The sequence below is a fragment of the Eulemur rufifrons genome, chromosome 7 (assembly GCF_041146395.1).
Source record: "Eulemur rufifrons isolate Redbay chromosome 7, OSU_ERuf_1, whole genome shotgun sequence".
Taxonomy (NCBI): domain Eukaryota; kingdom Metazoa; phylum Chordata; class Mammalia; order Primates; family Lemuridae; genus Eulemur; species Eulemur rufifrons.
This window is the reverse complement of record NC_090989.1, coordinates 238,278,500-238,296,204: the sequence shown is the minus strand read 5'-3', so window position 1 is coordinate 238,296,204 and position 17,705 is coordinate 238,278,500. Positions and strand designations below refer to the sequence as shown.

The window sequence follows — 17,705 nt, the reverse complement described above, 5'->3', positions numbered from 1 at the left end:
GAACACTCCAGCAGCAAAATATATATTCTTTTCAAATGCCCACAAATTTATACAAACCATTATCTTGGGCCATAAAACAAATCTTGACAAACTTAAAAGAAATTAAATCATGGAGTTCTCTCACCATATGTAATCAAATCCAAAATTAATTAGAGAAAGACAACAGAAAAATTTCCAAACACTTGAAAATTAAATAACACACTTCTACATAATTCTTGGTCAAATACAAAGTCTCAGAGGAAATTTAAAAATACATAGAACTAAACAGAAATGAAAATACAACATATCAAAATATGAGGGATGAAGCTAAAGCAGTTGAGAGGGAAACATACAATTAAATGTGTGCATTACAAAAGAGAGAAAAATCTCAAATCAATAATCTACACTTCAACCTCAAGAAATTAAAAAAATAAAAATAGACCCAGAGATAACAACAAAAAGGAAATCATAAAGAGCAGAAATCAATGAAATGAGAAAGAGAAAAACAACAGAAAAAACCAATCAAATAACTGGCTTTTTTAAAACAATACACTTTGAAAGCTTCTAGCAAGACTTACAAAAAAGAGAGAGAAGACACATATTGCCAATATCAAGAATGAAACAGGATTAGCACTATGGACACTGCAGACACCAAAACTATAAGGGAAAAACTGTAAACAACTCTACATACATAAATTTGACAACTTCAGAAAAATTGACCAATTCCTCAAAATGAAAGAACAAATGCACTTCCACCAACATGAAATAGATAAATTGGACAGTACTATAACTATTAAAGAAATTGGACTGGTAATTTGAAAACTCCCAAAAAAGAACTCTCCAAGCTGAGATGATTTCACTGGAGAATTCTACAAACATTTCAAGAAGAATAACACCAATTCTACAAAATTCGTTCTAGAAAACTGAAGAGAAAGGAGTACTTCTCAATTCATTTTATGAAGCTACACTTATCTCCAATATGAAAACCAAAGACAGTACAATAAGAGAAATCCACAGACTAATATCCCTCATGATTATAGATGCAAAAAAATACTCAATAAAACATTAGCAAATAGTATTTAGCAATATATAAAAAGAATTATACAGGATGTGTATGTTGAAAAGTACAAAATGCTAATAAAAGAAATCAAATAAGATCTAAATAAATGGAGAGACATACTGTGTCCCTGGACTGGGATAATCAACATAGTAAAGATCTCACTTCATAACATGTAACCGAAATGTTAGAACCCCCATAATTTCCTGAAATAAAAAAAAAAAAAAAAAAAAGATCTCACTTCTTCCCAAATTGGCATCCAGGTTAAACACAAATCCTATCAAAATCCAAGCAAGATTTTTAAAAAATGGAGATAAAATTATTTTAAACTTCATATCTCCTTATACAAAAATTAATTCAAAGTGGATCATACAGCTGGACACAGTGACTCACACCTGTAATCTCAGCACTTTGGGAGGCCAAGTTGGGAAGATTGCTTGAGGCCAGGAGCTCAAGACCAGCCTGGGCAACACAGTGAGGCCCCATCTCTACAAAAAATAAAAAATAGCAGGGCATGGTGGTACACTTCTGTAGTCCTAGCTACCCAGGAGGCTAAGGCAAGAGAATGACTTGAGCCCAGGAATTGGAGGCTGCAGTGAGCTATGACTATACCACTGCACTCCAGCCTGGGCAAGAGAATGAGACCCTGTCTCAAGTGTTAAAAAAGGATCATGGACTTAAGTACAAAACATAAAACTATAAAACTTGTATTGAAAAAAAATAAGAGAAAATCTTCAGGATCTGGGGGGTAGGCAGAAAATTCTCAGTTTGACACCAAAAGTACATTCATAAAAGGAAAAATTAAAATTGGACTTCATCAAAATTTTACATTTTATTCTACAAAAGACCCTGTTAAAAGGATGAAACATGAGCTATAGAGAAAATGTTTGCAAACAACCTATTTGACAGAAGACGAGTATCCAGAATATCTGAAGAACTTTCAAAATTCAACAGTAACTTTTTAGAAATACAAATAGGAAATGGGCAAAAGACAAGAACAGACATTTCATCAAAGAGGACATACAGATGGCAAATGAGCACAAGAAAAGATGTTCAAGATCATTAGCCATGAGGGAAATGAAAATTAAAACTACAATGACTACAGTCCCAGCCACTGGGGAGGCTGAGGTGGGAGGATTGCTTGGGGCCAGGAGTTTGAGTCCAACCTGGCCAACACAGCCAACATAGAGACAGTGTCTCTAAAATATTTAAAAAAAAAAAAAAATTAGCAGGTTGTGGTGGCTCACGCATGTAGTCCGAGCTCTCAGGAAGCTGAGGTGGGGGGAGGGCTTGAGGCCAAGAGTTTGGACCAGCCTGGGAGATATATTGAGACCCCATGTCTAAATAAATAAATAATACAATGAAGTTTAACTACACCAACAGAATGGCTAAAAGAAAACATAGTGACTACACCAAATTCTGCTGCAGATGCAGATAAACTGGATCCCTCATACATTGCTGGGGAGAATGTAAAATGGTATAGACACTCTGAAAAATGGTTTGGCAATTTCTTAATAAACAAAAGATATAACTGTCATATGAGCTAGCAATTGCATTCTTGGCCATTTATCCCAGATAAATGAAAACTTAAGTTCACAACAAAAAACATGTACACAGGTGTTCATAGCAGCTAATTCACAGTAGTCAAAATATGTGCTCAAGAGTGATAAGCATCCATGCACACTTCTGCAATACTCCTATTTTAAGACCAGAGCAGAGAGCAAGGTTTATATAAATTATTTCCTTAAAATAAGCAACATCAGGATATCAAATGGCAGATACTACTTTTAAAATTAAAGATATATGCACATATATATTGCATGAAGTTATTATTTTGAAGGATAAATCCATGTTCATATTGATGATTAAGAAAATTTATACTCTAACTTGTTTCCTATTCATCAATCAGGTTAGAAGATACTAAATTTCCAGTGAGATAATTTATATTGAAATTAAAGTAATAATCTGTACAAATGTTAGATGTTATTATTCATTACTATAACTAAAAATTTCATACTAATGTTTAGGTTGCACTCAGCATTACTGGATTTCTACTAAATGATCAGAGACACATTATTAGTACTTTTTGACACTCACTTCTTTGAAATTAAGACTACTAGTCTTCACTGATGCTGAAGCCATTAAGTTTCCTTTTCCCGATAAAAATCTGCAGAAATCTTCCAACAGTTTATAACCATCAGTTTTCGCAAAATTCTAAAAGCTTTTCCCTCAGGTCTCCAAAGGTTATTCCCTTGTACTATATGATATCAAAGATGAACTATAAGCATAAACAAATACAATATTAATCATATTGGAGGCCTTGATGTAAAGCCTTGTCAGATCAGTTTATAGAGGGAATGTATATACACTTATACCTGGACTTAGCAGTAAGTACACTAAATCCTAGAGGTTTAGTTTGACCTACTACATATTTTAATACATTTAGTCTTTTCTAAATAAAATTCCCCATTTTTTTATTTCAGCATATTACAGGGGCACAAATGTTTAGGTTACATATATTGCCTTTCCCTCACCCAAGTCAGAACTTCAAACATGTCCGTCTCCCAGACAGTGCACACCACACAGATTAGGTGTGAATATACCCATCCCCTCCTCCCAAGCCCCACCTGCCCGACACCCGATGAATGTTATTACTATATGTGCACTTAAGTGTTGATCAATTAATACCAATTTGATGGTGACTACGTGTGGTGCTTGTTTTTCCATTCCTGTGATACTTCACTTAGTAGAATGGATTCCAGCTTTATCCAAGATAATACAAGAGGTGTTACATCACCGTTGTTTTTTGTGGCTGAGTAGAACTCCATGGTATACATATACCACATTCTATTAATCCACTCATGGATTGATGGGCACTTGAGTTGTCTACACATCTTTGCAATTGTGAACTGTGCTGCTATAAACATTCAAGTTGCAGATGTCTTTTCTATAAAATGTCTTTTGTTCCTTTGGATAGATGCCCAGTAACGGGATTGCTGGATCAAATAGCAGTTCTACTTTTAGCTCTTTGAGGTATCTCCATATTGCTTTCCACAGAGGTTTTACTAGTTTGCAGTCCCACCAACAATGTATGAGTGTTCCTATCTCTCCACATCCACACCAACATTTACTGTTTTGGGACTTTTTGATAAAAGCCATTCTCACTGGAGATAAGTGATATTTCATTGTGGTTTTGATTTGCATCTCCCTGATGATTAGAGATGTTGAGCATTTTTTCATATGTTTCTTGGCCATTAGTCTATCTTCTTTTGAGAAGTTTCTATTCATGTCCTGTGCCCACTCTTCGATAGGGTTGTTTGATTTATTCTTGCTGATTTTCTTGAGTTCTATATAGATTCTAGTTATCACTCCTTTACCGGATGTGTAGCATGCAAATATTTTCTCCCATTCTGTAGGTTGTCTGTTTACCCTCGTGATAGTTTCCTTGGCTGTGCAGAAGCTTTTTAATTTGATCAGGTCCCATTTATTTACTTTTTTGTTGCTGTGACTGCCTTTGGGGTCTTCTTCATAAATTCTTTGCCTAGGCCAATGTCTATAAGAGTTCTTCCAACATTTTCTTCTAGAATTCTTATAGTTTTATGCCTTAGGTTTAAGTCTATTGTCCACTATGAGTTGATTTTTGCGAGATGTGAGAGGTGCAGATCCTGTTTCAGTCTTCTACATGTCTATCCAATTTTCCCAGCACCATTTATTGAATAAGGATTCTTTACCCCAGTGTATGTTTTTGTCTGCTTTGTCAAAGATTATATGGCTATATAAGGATGGTTTTATATCTGGGTTCTCAGTTCTATTCCATTGGTCTATGTCTCTGTTCTTGTGCCAGTACCATGATGTTTGAGTTACTATGGCCTCGTAGTATAGCTTGAAGTCTCGTAAATTGATGCCTCCCAATTTGTTCTTTTTGCTTAAGATTCCTTTTGCTATATGGGGTCTTCTCTGGTTCAATATGAAGCATAGAATTATTCATAGATTGGCAGAATCAACATTGTTAAAATGTCTATACTACCCAAAGTCATCTACAGATTCAATGCAATCCCTATTAAAATACCAACGTCATTTTTTGCAGATATAGAAAAAATTCCCCATTTTTAGAAATTTAGCCAATTTTAGGATAATATCCAGAAAATAAAAAGGAAACTTCATAGAAAAAGATTAGGCATTCAAACTTTTTATAATTATGAAAAATATATTATTTAAAGGCAGGATCCAGCAAGGTGTCAAAGTCGGAAATACCAGCCTTTGTTCTCCCACAAAAAAAAAATAATTAGAAAGCTATCCATGAACAAAATAGCCCTAAGAGGGCTCAAGAATCCAATTAAGAGCCTGTAGTACAACAAAGGAGCAAAAATTGGTGAATAACTAACTGTACAGAAAGGATGGCTGGGGAAATCAGCATATCTAAGATTTCTGGAGTCAGCTAGGAACAAAGAAGTATAAGGAAATCAGTATCAGCCACGTGGTAGGTATCACCATGGTCCCCAGTAGCCTACTCTGGTAGCCTTTAATACTGAGGACCTTAACAGCCCCAGAGGTAGCAGTAGACTCCCTACAGTTTTGTCCCCTTAGTGTTTGTAGGTAGGAACTCCAGCAACCTGTTCCTCAGAGGACACAGGCAGCTTATGCCACTGAGATAACAAACAGTCACTACTACCTAAGGTACAGGGGCTGCCACCTCCCAACCTCACACATACAACAGATCCTAGAGCTGCAGCTGCACTACACACCACACTCCAAACCCCAGCTCCACAGCTGATCCATGTGTATCCATGCCTCAAATGTTGCAGCCACCAACACAGCAGGCTAGCCTACGGTTAGGCCCTGAACTCAATGTTCCCTCTGCATATACCTACACTATAGACCCTGGCTCCATGGCTAGTCTGCATGTGCTTGCACCCAGGACACCAGAGACACCAAAACAGGAGGAGTAACCATGTCCTGGAACTTTGAGCCACTATCACTTTGCCCACTCCCACATTTTGGACCCTGGCTCCCTGTCTACTCCACAACCATCTATGTCTCACATATCATTATCAAACTGGTGCAGATGCCTGCACCCTGGCCACCCCAGACCCCAGAGTCACAATCCCTCTACACATGCCTGAGCTCCAGACATCAGTTTCATGGACATTTCACAAGCACTATGCATCAGACATCAGTGCCACTGTCAATGCGAGCATCCCCACAAGTTGGACCTAGCACCAAGAGGGATACCCTCAGCCACAACCTCCTACATAAGAGAAAAAAGATCAGTAATACCCCAGCAACCTTGGTCACCAAAGAACCCCAAGCCCTTGCTACTGTTGAGGACACCTTGCAACACACACACGAACAGCCTTGCCTGCTGAAGACCTCTACAATCTTAGCTAATAATGATATCAGCTGACAAAAACTGCATGGAGTCTACACCATTGTGTCCTGGAACCACTGCATACCACCAAGCCAGCAGTCTCTCACCTACCTGTAGGTGAAGGTATTTACCCTCTGAAACCTGGCCATAAAATCTAGATGTTTCTATTCCATCAAATGCACAGATATCAATGCAAGGCAACAAGAAACACAAAAAATAAAAAAACAAGACACCACAAAAAAAACAGTAATTTCTCAGTAAACAACTCCAAAGAAATAGAGATCTTTGAATTGCCAAAGAATTCAAAATACAGTCATGTGTCACTTAACAATGGGGAGACTCCATTCTAAGAAATGCATTATTAGGCAATTTTGCCCTTGGCCAGCTATCACAAAGTATACTTACACAAAACTAGACGGTATAGCCTACTATACACCTAAGCTATGTGGTATAGTCCATTGCTCCTAGGCTACAAATCTGTACAGCATGTTACTATACTGAATACTGAAGGCAAGTATAACACAATAGTAAGTATCTGTGTATCTAAATATATATAAACATAGAAAATTCACAGTAAAAAGATGGTATAATCCTATGGAACCAACACCACATATGTGTTCTGTCATTGACGAAAATGCTATGTAGGGCATGGCTTTAAGAAAGCTCACCAAGCTACAAGAGAACACAGAGGGACTACTCAATGATATTAAGGAAAATAATACATAAACTAGAATGACAACAAAGCGATATAAATAATAAAAAAGAATTAAACAGAAATTATGGAGCTGAAGAATACAATGATGAAATAAAAAGTGAAACAGAGAGGTCAACAGCAGATTTAATCAAGCAAAAGAATATGTAAACTCAAAAACAGATAATTTGAAATTATCCAGCTAGAGATACAAAAAGAAAAAAGAACGTAAAAATGAAGAAATCCTATGGAACTTATGGGACACCATCAAGAGAACCCACTTTTGCCATTTTTACTCAATATACTATTAGAAGTCCTAGGCAGAAGAATTAGGCAAGAAAAATAAATAAAGGCCATCCAAATCAGAAAGGAATTAGTAAAATTGTCTCTGTTTGCAGACAATATGAACTTTTGTATAGAAAACCCTGAAGACTCCCTTAAAAAAAAAAAAACTGTTAGAACTAATAAATTTAGTAAAGTTTCAGGATATGAAATCAGCATACGAAAACCAGCTGTGTTTTTATACATTAAGAACAAACTCTCTGAAAAAAAAATTTAAGAAAACAATACCATTTACAATAGTATCAAAAAGAATAAAATAATTAGGAATAAATTTAACCAATACCTATAACTGAAAACTATAAAACAGATGAAAGAAATTAAAGATACAAATAACTCACGTTCATGGATTGGAAGGATACTTATTGGTAAAATTTCTGCACTACCCAAAGCAATCTACAGATTCAATACAATCTCCAGCAAAATCCCAATGGCATTTTTCACAGAACTGAAAAAAAAATCATAAAATTCATATGGAACCACAGAAGACCCCAAATAGCTAAAGAAATCTTGAGCAAGAAGAGCAAAGCTGGAGGCATTATACTTCCTGATTTCTAATTAGATTACAAAGCTATAGAAATCAAAACAATATGGCACTGGCATAAACAAAGATACATAGAACAATGGAACAGAAAAGAGAGCCCAGAAGTAAACCCAGAAGTAATAGTCAACAAGTTTCAACAAAGATCCCAAGAACACATAATGCGGAAAAGATAGTCTCTTCAATAAATGGTGTTGGAAAACTGGATATCCACATGTGGAAGAATGCAACTGGACCCTTATCTTACACCATACACAAAAATTAACCCAAAATGGATTAAAGGCTTAACTGTAAGACCTGAAACTATAAAATTCCTATAAGAAAACATAGGGGAAAAGCCCCCTGACAGTGGTCTTCACAATGATTTAGAATCTCTAGTTTAATATTTAATTTTAAATCATACATCCAGAGCCAAGGCCAAATTCAACAATTCAAAAGAATGGACCAGTAGACTCCAGATATTCACAAGGCTGTCATTATGTTCTATCAGTTTTAGGATTACTCAAGGTTTTAAATCTACTCAAAGAAAAGGTCAGACTATGGCAGTGAACAAACTTTCCATAAAACCCTGCCCCTATAGTTTGTGGCTGACCTGGTCTTTTAATAAAACTACCATCATTTTGAACCAATATAAACCTCACAATTGATCACCCCACCCAACTGTACCCTACTCCTGATCATAATCCTTATTCAATAGGGCCATCAACCTCTAAAGTTTCAAATAAAGAAACCAAAACAGGAAAAGGGTCTTTTTCATAAATAGTATATAAAATATAACAAAATAAATAAATATCTGTGGTCAATAAATGTTGTCATATAAGACATTTATTCAACAACTAGGGAGTTCTCAAAATAATAAATGGCCTAAAACTCTGCTATGGTAACTTATATACAACTTTCAAATTGATGGAAGATCACATACATAATCAGTATGAATAGTCAAGTATCTTTATTTAATTGCTATTATTATCCCAGTTTCATGTGTTACTTTTTCAACTTAAACATAGTTATAAATCATAACAAAAAAGAACAGTCCCCAACACCACCCATAAATGTCCTCTTTAAGTCATATATATTTATATATTTCTTAAGTTTTCAATTTGAGACATAATCTTTTTACTTCGTACACATCTCCTCCCAATATACATAGCCCTTGGATCCAAATGTGCACAGAAACAAATGTGGATATATTTTCTTTCCTCTGTGTGTGTGCCTGTGTGTATGTGTGTCTGCGCGTGTGTGTGTCTGCATGTGTGTCTGTGAAGGGTAATATCCCTTGCTATCTGAACTTTTGCTACTTGCCATCAAAAATACAGAATCAAAATAGATTCCAATAATTCAATATGCCTCATTATCTGAGCTTTCACTATCCATACTCACAAAATAAACAGATTTGAATAGCAAAAAGTATTATATACATTTTATTAGTGTCTCCCTGCCTCTCATCATACCAGAAGAGCTTTCCTCATCATGCAGTTCAGTGATGGGGTCATTCTCCCAGAGTCTGACATGTGTAGCTTTGCCAGACTGCTCTATACCTCCTCATAGTGAAGAGGACAATGGAGTACCTGCCTACTTGCTAGGGATCTCCTATCTGTGAGTTTTCCCCAAAGTACATTACTCCAGCAGTTCTGGGGGGTGTGCTTTCTGACTCTTGTTTACATGACAGGTATAAATCCCAGTTTTTAGTTTAGTTTTTTACACAATATAATACTTACCATGTATGGTTCACAGCTGAGCAACACAGTGTACTATGGTTACATTTCCTTTAATATATAACTTTTTGTTTCCTCTGGATTTAAAAATTACATCACTGTTATCAATGACCACACCATTCAGGTGACTGAATAAATATCACTATGAAGATATACATGCCACCTGACTTTTCACTTATTGCCAACTGTAAAAGTCAGAGCTGAAAATGTCTTGCTTGCTTTCCAGTGCCCCAAAAAATACCTTTGGTGTATTCTTCCTTTTAGGTTCTATCAGGTCTTCAGCAGCCTTAGGCATATTCCCTTCCTCCTACTATTAAACATATGCCTGCTAGGAGAAGCAGAAACTTATGCTGATCTTTCAGCCCTTGGATTGTGCGTAAATCTCAAAGGAAAATCAGTACAGACCTCTTTTCTAATCCTCATGTGAAAGGTAAGAGGCAATAACAGAGTTGAGAAACAACAGGACATTAGAAAGAATTTTTTAAAAGTAGACTCATCCAGAACAGGAAAGCTCAAGGGACTTATGCATTCCTCTCACAATCAGTATGGCATCACATCTGGAATCCTACAAGGAAGTGATGATTTACTGGTTGTGTTAATTAATGAGATGAAATTAAATGTTAACTCTTTCATTTTTAAAAAATTAAAATTATCACCTTTATTTGTTCAGTTTTCTATTTACTTATCATTAATCCTTTCTAGTATTCTCAGAGAGAAGTGTAAAATGCCTTTCTTAAAAGCATTACATTATCTATCAGTGCTAATTTTTTTCATAAAGTCATCCATCTTAAAGAACTGTTCTGTGTTCCTGCTCTATTTTGAATTACTTGTTACCAAGACTTCTTGGACTTCCTTTTATCTTCATTTTGGAAAATCTTTATATTCTTCATGTGTTGGATCTCACATTTTCTCAATCCCAAATTTTTATATTATTTAGTTTATTTTTCATTTTGGTGGTGCACACTTTCCAGTGGGCTCCTAAGAATGTGTGTCTTTAAGATATGAGGCCATATATGCCAGATTTATTTATTCTGATTTCATACTTGATTGATAATCTAGCTAGATACAGAATTTCAGGTTGAAAATAATTTCCGTCCCAGAATTATGAAGGCATTCCTCCATGTCTTCTAGTTTCTAGCAATTGAGACAATCATTGCTATTCTAATTCCTAACCCTACATATGTGACTATTTTATTCCCCTCTAAGAGGTTTTATGATCTTCTATATCCAGTGTTCTAAAATTACACAATAATGTGCCTTGCTATAGTTTTGTGCTGGACATTCAATGGACACTTGTGATCTGGAAACTCATGACCCTGAGTCAGAGAAGTTTCTTGAATTACTTCCTTAATAATGTCTATTTTTCTCTATTCTCTATTACTGAAATTCCTATTAATAACTGTTAGAGCTTCTAGATTGATTCTTATTCTTTTCTTTTTGCATCTATTTACTAACCTTTGTCATAGTTCTAATTTTTGGAAGATACACTCCACCTTATCTTCCAACTACTCTAGTTTAATTTTTTAATTTTGATAATCATATTATTTAATTTTCAAGTACTCTTTCTCTTTCTTTGCCTCTTATATGTTTCACATATAACAAATCTTCCCTTATCTGTCTTAGGATATTAACTACAAGGATTTTCTTTTTCCTTTGTTTTCTTCTATGTTATCTGTCTTCTCTGAGCTTCATTTTTCTGTTATATTGGTTTCTTGTCTTTCACACCGGAGGTTTTCCTCAAATGTCTTACAATCCTTTGTTTTACATTCTTATTTAAGAGTGAGGCACTAAAAATGATACCTGATAATTTTACTTAGCATGGGGTGGGGGTGGAGGGCTTGCTACCAAATCTCTATAATTTAGTGGATGGGGAGAATGTCATTTTGTTAGGGAACCCCTAAATGTCAGTGTCTCCCTGTTTTGTACCGAGGGCTGCTTGGTTTCTCCAGAGAATTCTTCAGTCTTCTGCATGGATAGTATAATGCCCAGCTTCTAGCAATCTTGGAATTGAACAATTTAGTTAGTGTCTCATTGTTCAGTAGAATAGGATATGACCTATTCTCCCTAGTTTTTAGCATGACACCTAATTCTCTTCATACTGTAATCTCTTCCACCCACAGAGCTTAGAGTATCCCTGAAGAAGGATGTATATAACAAAATGTAGAAACTTAAGATAGTGCTATACAAAATGCAGGACTGAATCGGTTGTTACGGGCTGGCCTTGAGAAAAGGCATGATAACTATCAAGGCTTTCTCTATGAAGAAAGCGCAAGGTTGATTTACATTCTGGCACATTCTCCTTACTATTTGCTTACTAACACAGGTCTTCAGACAGACTATACTTAGATCACCACTCTAAGACAAATAAATGTCAAATAACCAGAAAATAAAAAACAGAAAGTAAGTAATACAAAAAAGATTAGCGATAGTAGCAAATGTAAAAAGTGGGGGGGGATTGGGAGAAATAAATTAATAAGCAAGAGCCCAACTCTGGACGGATTTGTTGCAGCAAAGAAGCACAATACATTTCTTAGGATTCTTTGTAACAGTAGGTATAGATCACAAGCTACAGTACCTTAAAGCATAGCTACACAAAATGCAGGACTGCACATTGTTGGGTAGGTCCACAAAAATATTTACAAAACAATTTTAGCAGACAAAATAATAGCAGTTTCTGTTGTTTTACTCCAAACTCAAAATATTAATAATGCATTTTATGGACAAAATAATGTATTATTAATTTTAAAAGCCAAGATGAAGTTTATATCTAAGGCAATGATTCTGGACTTTGGCACACATTTGTAGCTATCCAAAGACAAGATGAATAATTCAAGCTCCTATGGTTCCTAATGTACTGATATTCTATGAAATTCCATGTAACTGTTTCTTCAATGTTTGTTACCCCTGTCTCATGAAGTTGTGATGTTTCCTTATGAATTTAAAGGTAAAATACAGTGGTTTAACTCTTATGAAAGTGAAACTTTATATAAAATAGCAAGGAAATTGGATTTGTAGCGCTAATAATAAGTGATATATTCAAAATGCACTTTTGGCAGAAGTAGTTCACAATGAACCCATGAAATGACAGGTAAACTCAAATATCTATAAATGATAGAAAATAATATTTTTTACAAACAAATTTATAAGGAAAATATATATAAAAAATATTTTCTCAAGACCCTGTGTCTACAAAAAGTAGAACAATTAGCTGGGCATGGTAGTGTGCGCCTGTAGTCCCAGCTACATGGGAAGCTGAGGCAGGAGAATAGCTGGAGCCCAGGAGTTTACGCTGTTATGATGACACCACTGCACTCTAGACTGGGCAACAGAGTGAGACCTCGTCTCAAAGAAAAAAAAAAAAAGAAAAAGAAAATTCTATTTGCATGATATTATTCTATTAGGAAAATCAAAATTTTATTTTCAATAACATAAACTTCTAAATACTTAAAAAAGAATTAATGAGAGTGAAAACTTTTTTTTTTTACATCTTTTTCCAGGGATCAAGGAAAGAAATAATTATATTGAATGAATATCCTCATCATAGTACTTATCAAACTCCATTACTAATTATATCTTTCTGCAATGTCTTTCTCATTAAACACTATCTCTTTCTTTAACTTTTAGCAGAGTGTCTAACAATCAGATGACATTCAATTGATGCTTGCTGAATGAGTAAATGTAGTGTATCTGTTTTAATGATGGCCATGCATGTCTAAATCTCACAGTCTTGCTTCACTGCAACATTTCGAAGCTTAAGGGTTACAAGTTTCCTCTAGATATCCATTCAGAAAGTCCTAGAATTTTCATTGGTACCTTTAACTTGAATTTTACAAATTATTTTCTTTGGTGTCTTACATCTTGCTTTGTCTCAAAGTAAAGATGTAAAACAGAACTGATATTTGAAAAAGAAATCAATAAGATGTTCAGAGCTGAGATACTAAGAACCACGACGGAGGATTTGGAAGTTAAGAACACAGAGGAATTACTAGAATTTGAGTGACACTGCAAAAGAGAAAGTGACTAAACTTGGGAATTGATTTTCTGTTCAAAAAGAGACCAAAAAGTATCAAAGATTACCCTCAAGATGTGAATTTAAAGAAAAAGAAGAAAATGGCATGCCTGTGGTAGTAAGAAAGTTAAGTAGTAAAACAACTCAAAGGAGAAGCCAGTAAGTTCTACACATAATATACTGAGTTTGAAGGGCACCACAGGACATGAATTAGAAATGCCACAGGCAATAGATATATAAAAGAAAAAGTCTACAAGTCCGCTGAAAAGTATATAAAATGGCACTTAGATTTCACTCACACAAGAGAAATTCAAGTGAATTTCAGGATATCGTGTTTAAGCTTTCAGACAAGAAAAAATACAGAAGTTTGAAAGTAACGTGATAGCCAGGATGTGCGGAAAACAAGCACCTGCTTATATTGCAGGTGAAGCACAAATTGGTACAACTTCTAAAATCAGTGATTTGACAGGCTCTATCACAATTACAACCATATGTATCTTCTGATCCAGTGTATAGGTTATCTATTGCTGGATAAGAAATTACCCCAAATTTAGTTTCTTAAAACAACAAACATTGAGAAATGGACTTCAGGCAAGATGATGTGAAGAGCTCTTCTGCTGATCCCCTCCCCAGTAAAACTGGGAAAACGGGGGAGGGGGAGGGGAAGGGGGAGGGGGAGGGGGCAACTACTTAAAGCCTCTGGAAATGGTCCTAAGGGCAAACAGCAAATGAAGAAACATCTATCCAAGAAAATCTACAAAAATTCGGTAAGAAAGGCAGATGTCTATGGTACCTGAACCAACACCACTCCCTCCTTCCACTCTTTCAAGCTCAATATGGTGGAGACTCCACTCCAGACAACTGCAGCCAGAACACAGGGCTCCCTCTCCCACCAGTTCCCAGGTGGAGAGCTTTCTTCCTGGGAGGAACAGGACATCAGCATTTCTCAACCTGCCCCTGCAAACTGTTGCTGAGGCTAAGACCAACTCAAGTTGAAAGTTGAGACTGCTGCCCAGCCCGAAATTATGAAATAAAGGCTCTACTTGGGACATGGCACACGGAGACCTAACCACCTTTCCCCAGCTTATGATGCAGTGGTTCCATGACAGGAGAGGCAAGGCAAGAGGACCTCAGGCTGCTGTCTCCTCTCCACTGAGCAATCAGCTCCATGAATGGGAGTGCCATTCAGAGAGAAGTATAATATTGTCCACACCCCCAACTCCAGAGGCCTAGCTCAGAGATTCTGCCTCGAAGGAAAATAAGAAGTAAAACAGGGAAGTACTGATCTCTTCCCAAAGAAACATACTTTATTTGCAATATAGTATGGAAAAGTTCAAGCTTAGAAGTTCTAGCCAAGATAGACCATCTGCTAGGTCATAAAACAAATCTCAATAAATCTGAATACAATGGAACAAAATTAGATATAAAAATCAGGGAGAAAACTGAGAAACTCACAAATATGTGTAAATTAAACCACAACTCCTAAATAATCAATGGGTCAAAGAGAAAATCAAGACAAAATACTTTGAGATGAATGAAAATGAAAACAAAAAATATCACAACTTATGAGATGCAGTTAAAGCAGTGCTGAAAGGGAAGTTTATAGCTATTAATATAAATGCCTATACCAAGAAAGAAGAAAGGTCTGAAAATAGTAATACTGAAAAATAAAAGCAAATTATACAAACCCAAAGCAAACAGAATGAAGCAAATAATAAAGATCAGAGGAGAAACTAATGAAATAAAGAACAGAAAAATAGCAGAGAAAAATAAATAGAACCAAAAGCTGGGCCAGTGTGGTGGTTAACACCTGTAATCCTAGCACTTTGGGAGGCCAAAGTAAGAGGATCACTTGAGGCCAGGAGTCCAAGACCAGCCTGAGCAAGAGTAAGACCCCATCTCTACAAAAAATAAAAAACTTAGCTGGGCATAGAGGTGCACACCTGCAGCTACTTGGGAGGCTGAGACTCAAGCCCAGGAGGATCACTCAAGCCCAGAAGTTTGAGATTGCAGTGAGCTATGATGACACCACTGCATTCTAGGCTGGGCAACAGAGCAAGACCCTGTCTCAAAAAACAAAAACAAAACAAAAAAAACTTAAAAGCTGGTTCTTTGAAAAAATCAACAAAATTGACAAAAGTTCAGCTAGACTGACCACGATAACAAAGAAAAGTCTAAAATTACCAGAATCAGAAATAAAAAGGATAATATTACTACTAATGTTACAAAAACAAAAGGGATTTTAAAGGAACTCTACAACTGTACCCAGCAAATTGGAAAATTTAGAAGAAACGGACAAATTCCTAGAAAGATACAAATTATGAAAAGTGACATGCAAAAATAGGAAATCTGAATCAACCTGTAACAAACGAAGAAACTGAATTAGTAACTAAAAAATTACCCAAAAAGAAAAGCCCAGACCTGAATAGATTTACTGCTGCATTCTACCAAACCTTTAAAAAAAAAATTAATATCAATTGTTCAAAAACTCTTCCAAAAAATAGAAGAGAAGAAACACTTCTGAAATCATGTTCAAAGACTAGTACTACCCTGATACAAAAAAACAAAAACATTACAAGAAAACTACAGGCTAATATCTCATAAATATGAATGCAAAAATCCTCAACAAAATACTAGCAAACCAAATCCAAAATATAAAAATAATATATCCTAGAAACGCAAGGTAGGTTTAACATCTGAAAAATTAATGTATATATCACATCAATAGAATATAAAACAAAAGTCACATGATCGTCTCAATAGACACAACAAAGTGTCCATTCTGAGCGGAAGCCTTCTGGTAAACAGATACACAAAAATATAAAGCAAACCCATATGAGCAATATACCTATATAAAGCAATGTAGAATCTCATTCAAAAATATGAATGAAGGTGCCTAGTCTTTCTCTTCATCATACATTTGAAGAAAATTGACATCATCAAAGAGAAAGACTAGGGACAATTTTTGTTTTAATTTTAAAAACAGAAAGACTAGGAAGAACAAACTGAAGTTATCCAACAGAAAACAAAGATAATGCAAGAAACAGAAAAGAACTTAAAAATTATAATCAGAAAAATCAAAAAGTTACTCTTATTAAGGCAAACTGCTTTTAAAAAGAAAAAATCAAATAAGTAATTTCTTAGAAGTAAAAATTTGATTTCTAAAGTTCAAAAAATGGAAGAGAATCTTAGTCCATTTGGGCTGCTATAATCAAATACCTTAGACTGGGTAATTTATAAACAACAGAAATTTATTGCTCACAGTACCAGAGGCTGAAAAGTCCAATATCAAAGAGTCAGCAGGTTTGGTGTCTGGTAAAAGCTTGTTGACACCTTCTGTGTCCTCACATGGCAGAAGGGGCAGGAGGCTCCCTCAAGCTCTTTTTTAAGGGCACTAATCCCATTATGAGGCAGAGACCTCATGCCTTAATCACCTTCCTAAAGGAAGTGATCACATTGGCTATTACGTTCTAACATATGAATTTTGGGGGGACACCAACATCCAGGCCACAGCACAGAGCAAACAGAAAAAATCCACTTAATGATAGAAGAAAAAGTAAGACCATTCAAGAGATACAACAAAAATATAAAAAGATGGAAAACATAAGAGAAGAGAGAAAAGAGAAAAGACAGCCAAATCCAGAAGGTCCAACATATGACAGAGTGCTGAAAGAAAGAACACAGGCAATAAAGAGAAAATATAAGTGAAGAACAATTATCAATCAAAAGAAAATCTTAAGTTAAAAGACCCAAATAAACAGATGATATTGAAATTTCACAATATCACATATAACAAGAAAATCCTAAAAGCTTCAAGCAAGTGTCTAGACACAAACAAGAATCACCCTAGCATTGGCCTCCTTGGTAGCACCACTGTACACCAGAAGAGATCAGGGGTATGCTTTCAAAAATCTGAGGGAAACTACATGGACATAAATACGTTATGTTCAGCTGAAGTATCAGTCAAGCATAAGGGCAAAAGATAGACACTTTCAGTCATGCAAGG

The 17,705-nt window shown here is 35.5% G+C and overlaps 1 protein-coding gene across 3 annotated transcripts in view; it reads right to left on the bottom strand.

Moving 5' to 3' along the window:
• The window catches only part of CNTLN (centlein), a 286,589-nt gene that overhangs the window by 259,000 nt on the left and 9,884 nt on the right, over positions 1-17,705 (bottom strand). The gene's annotated exons all lie outside the window — the stretch shown is intronic.